Source organism: Bos javanicus, chromosome 17 (genome assembly GCF_032452875.1).
Source record: "Bos javanicus breed banteng chromosome 17, ARS-OSU_banteng_1.0, whole genome shotgun sequence".
NCBI classification, from domain to species: Eukaryota; Metazoa; Chordata; class Mammalia; order Artiodactyla; family Bovidae; genus Bos; species Bos javanicus.
The window spans coordinates 5655767-5660761 of record NC_083884.1 but is presented as its reverse complement, the minus strand read 5'-3'; the positions used below and the strand labels follow the sequence as shown (position 1 = coordinate 5660761).

General features: G+C 41.3%; 1 non-coding gene across 1 annotated transcript; it reads right to left on the bottom strand.

Annotated features, from left to right (window-relative positions):
• Nucleotides 1-2141: 2141 nt before the first annotated feature.
• Nucleotides 2142-2213, bottom strand: TRNAY-GUA (transfer RNA tyrosine (anticodon GUA)). Its single transcript has one exon. It is a non-coding gene; the product is annotated as a tRNA-Tyr (tRNA).
• Nucleotides 2214-4995: the final 2782 nt, after the last annotated feature.

Genomic DNA, 4995 nt, shown 5'->3' with positions numbered 1-4995 from the left:
CTGAAAACTTTCTGGGGCTGGTATGATGACTGAATTGACAAACCTCTCATGGCAACACGGTGACCTGTAAATGGATACTAGTATGTATAAAATATGAATTGTGTTATTTCACAAATCAATTGGGAAGGAAAGATCATTCCATAAATTGTACTGGGCTGAATAGCTAGCAATTGGGAGAAAAATCAACTCACGTCTTCACCTCACATCATAAATTAAAAATAAATTTTAGGATATGTAAAGAGACAAAAAAAATCAAGCTTTAGATGCATTAAAAGAAAATAGAATTAAATATTTTTCAAACCTTGGAAAAGGGTGAATTTCTAAGCTTGAAAACAATAGAAGAAATAAAAATCGAACAACATAAAAACAATTTTGAAAGTTAAAAAGGCAAACAGTAAACTATCAATAACTTATGGGAAGACGCCAATAACTTTAAATAATTCACAATAGATATAAAAATTACTAAGACTTTAATAGATAAACCAGCAAAGAGCATGGGCAGAACACTTACAGAAGAGCCATTACGACTATTTGTAAACAAACAGACAAAAAAGAAGTTCACCAGCAGATGCGACTCTAAAAAGCAACAAATGAAACAAATTTATATCCTTCTTACCCTTTTAATTGGCAAACTTAAAAAGTGATGATACTTATTAATATAGAAGGGACAGAAACAGGAACATGCTTATGCATTCCTAGTGACATTTCACGTGGATACAACCTTTCAGAAAGTAATAAATTTGACAAAATGTGGAGAAGGAAACAGCAACCCACTCCAGTGTTCTTGCCTGGAGAATCCCAGGGACAGAGGAGCCTGGCAGGCTGCAGTCCATGGGGTCGCACAGAGTTGGACACGACTGAAGCAACTTAACAGCAGCAGCAGCATCAAGAAGAGAAAAAAATCTCATGCCTTTTTATCCAGGGCCCCTTTTCTGGAGATAAAGAAAATAAAAAGCATGGAAAAAAACCATATCCACCAGGACAACCATAAAATAATGTTTATAAAAGATCTGAAGCAACTAAATTACATAATAAGAAGAAATTCATTCAGTAATGCATAGTATATTATATGCATATATTGTATGCATTAGTAATGCTATATATTGTCACTCTGCTTATTTAACTTATATACAGAGTACATCATGAGAAACGCTGGGCTGAATGAAGCACAAGCTGGAATCAAGATTCCCAGGAGAAATATCAGTAACCTCAGATATGCAGATGACACCACCCTTATGGCAGAAAGTGAAGAAGAACTAAAGAATCTCTTGATGAAAGTGAAAGAGGAGAGGGAAAATGTTGGCTTAAAACTCAACATTCAGAAAACTAAGATCATGGCATCTGGTCCCATCATTTCATAGCAAACAGATGGGGGAACAATGGAAACAGTGACAAACTTTATTTTGGGGGGGCTCCAAAATCACTGCAGATGGTGACTGCAGCCATGAAATTAAAAGATGCTTACTCCTTGGAAGGAAAATTATGACCAACCTAGCCAGCAAATTAAAAAGCAGAGACATTACTTTGCCAACAAAGGTCCATCTAGTCAAAGTTATGGTTTTTCTGGTGGTCATGTATGGATGTGAGAGTTGGACTATAAAGAAAGCTGAGCGTGGAATAATTGATGCTTTTGAACTGTGGTGTTGGTGAAGACTCTTGAGAGTCCCTTGGACTGCAAGGAGATCCAACCAGTCCATCCTAAAGGAAATCAGTCCTGAATATTCATTGGAAGGACTGATCCTGAAGCTGAAACTCCAATACTTTGGCCACCTGATGCAAAGAATTGACTCATTGGGAAAGACCCTGATGCTGGGAAAGACTGAAGACGGGAGGAGAAGGGAACAACGTGGATGGCATCACCATGGACATGAGTGGACATGAGTCTGAGTCAACTCTGGGAGTTGGTGATGGACAGGGAGGCCTGGCATGCTGCAGTCCATGGGGTCTCAAAGTATCAGACACAACTGAGCAACTGAACTGACTGAATGCATAAAGAAAGAAAGAAAGAAAGATAGTGAAGTTGCTCACTCGTGTCCGACTCTTTGCAACCCCATCGACTGTAGCCCACCAGGCTCCTCTGTCCATGGGATTCTCCAGGCAAGAATACTGGAGTGGGTTGCCGTTTCCTTCTCCAGGGGATCTTCCCAACCCAGGGATCGAACCTGGGTCTCCTGCATTACAGGCAGATGCTTTATCCTCTGAGCCACCAGGGAAGCCCATAAAACTTAGCAAATGATAGTTTGAAGGGAAAATTTTGAATGGATGAAATATACATATGGTAGAACATTTTTCAACTCAATGCAGCTATAGTTTAGAGTTATTTCCCGTCCTTTTCTTACCAATCTCCTTCTGATAACAGCACTTCTTTTCTTTGGACAATCATTCTCAATCCTGTGTGATCCTGGTGGGAATGTGCCTTGTGATGACGCAACCTCATCTCTGCCAACTGGTGAGCATATGACCCAGCTTGGTCTAGTGACCATATGACACCCCCCGGGCATGGTAATCAGTCAGAGGAAGGATACGTTTTTCTTGTCTGACCAATTTGAGTCATTTCCTGGACTTTTCCAAAGTGAAGGTGCCCACTAAGTCGCTTCAGTCGTATTTGACTCTTTGCAACCCCGTGGACTGCAGCCCACCAGGCTCCTCTGTCCATGGGATTCTCCAGGCAAGAACACTGGAGCGGGTTGCCATTTCCTCCTCCGGGGGATCTTCCCAACCCAAGACTGAACCCACTTTCTTCACAACAACCTGCATCGGCAGCGGGTTCTTTACCACTAGCACTGCCTGGGAAGCCCCGGAGTGCAGGCAGGCAGAGACTCCTCCTTTTGGATGACCTCGGATTATTGGCAGCTCTACCCTCCGCTGACTGGATCCTTAGGGCAGAGGGGAGGAAGGCGGCAACATACAAAGAGAAACAGAATTAATTTTTTAAAAAGGTCTGAGGACATCCTCCAGATCCCTGGATGTAGCCCTACCTAAAGCCCTTATACTTCTCACTTACGTGAGTTTTCCTGACACATGGTTGAGAATGATGGTGCTGATTTGAGTTGGGATTCAGTTCTTAGCATTTGTATCCTCACTGGTGCAGAAATAATGTCTGTACAGTATCTTTGGTGACCAGAATACTTTTTAAAATCGGAATCAGACATGTCACTTCCCTGTTGGAAATCTCGCAGCAGCTTCACATTGCTCTGAGACCAAGAATCTCCTTACCATGTCCTGTGTCCTTTTACACACACGCACACCCACACCATACTGCCAAGTCACAACACAGAACCACGATGCGCTTTCTGTACGTACACATAAGCTTACATTAGGATATGTCAAAAATCAGATGCTGTAATAAAAGTTCTTGGGAGTTTTTGTCCCAATGCTACAGCCAAGTGCATAAGAAAAAGGGCCTATTAGTTATTATCTGTAATATGGGAGTAGTTAATTGAGAATAAAGAGGCTAAAGCGCAGGAATTCTACTACCTTTAATTTTAAGTAGTATTTACAATTTTTAAAATTTAGCATACCGCAAAAGCCTAAGGTGATCCTATCTGGTTTTTAAATACAAAAAAATCACATTTCTCTTTATTTCCAGTCCTCTCCTGGCTTTTGCATATGTGTAGACCTTGATGCTTCTACCCTCTCAGAGCCCTCACAATCACGCTCCATGATTTGATATTTTCACCAATTTTTCAGCCACCAAGTCTCACTTTGATGGATAACTTCATCCACTTTTTCCACAAATAATTATGGAGTGCCTGTATGTATTAGGTCCTGGGCAGTAATAAGGCATTCTGCCCCTCTTGAAACTTACAGTTTACTGACAGGAACAAGCAAAAACAAGTGAACAAACAAAAATTGGTCCATGGGGTCGCTACGAGTCTGACATGACTGAGCGACTTCACTTTCACTTTTCACTTTCACACGTTGGAGAAGGAAATGACAACCCACTCCAGTGTTTTTGCCTAGAGAATCCCAGGGACGGGGGAGCCTGGTGGGCTGCCATCTATGGGGTCGCACAGAGTCGGACACGACTGAAGCGACTTAGCAGCAGCAGGGAGAAAAAAATTAGGTTTTTTTTTGCAAAGATTATCAGGGAAGGTCCTTCTGAAAAGGTAAGTGGGGATATGAAGCATGAGGAAAAAACAGGGTTTGTTTGAGGATTATTACAGCTGGAACATCACAAGCAAGATGCTAAATGATGCATATGGTTAGACGATAGATCAAGCACAGCCTTTACAGGTTGGCTTTTATTTAAAGTACAGTTTGAAACAACTGAAAGGTTTAAATGTGGAAAGTGGCATATCTTACTTACTTTTATTTTTGCTTTACTCTTTCCCTTTATTTTATTGTCATTCAGTTGCTAAGTCGTGTCTGACTCTTTGAGACCTCATGGGCTATATAGCCCACCAGATTCCTCTGTCCTCCAGGATCTCCTGGAGTTTGCTCAAATTCATGTCCATCTGGAGAAGGAAATGGCAACCCACTCCAGTATTCTTGCCTGGAGAATCCCAGGGATGGGAGCCTGGTGGGCTGCCGTCTATGGGGTTGCAGAGTCAGACACGACTGATGTGACTTAGCAGCTTAGCAGCATGTCCATCAAGTTGGTGATGCTATCTAACCATCCGATCCTCTGCTGCCGCCTTCTCCTTTTGCCTTCAATCTTTCCTAGCATCAGGGTCTTTTCCAATGAGTCAGCACTTCACATCAGGTGGACAAAGTATTGGAGCTTCCTTGCCATCCAGGATATTCTCAAGAGTCTTCCCCAGCACTACAAGTCAGAAGCATTAATTCTTTGGCATTCAACCTTCTTTATGGATCAAATCTCATATCTGTATATCATTACTGGAAATCAGTTTTCAAAATAATGAGTGGGTTCATTAATATCAAAAAGATATAAACTTTAAAATCAGTTTGTTCATATTCACAAAATATCTGGTTTAGATTTTCGTTGGGATTTTGTTGAATCTATAGTTTGAGAAAAACTGCCATCGTGAGTCT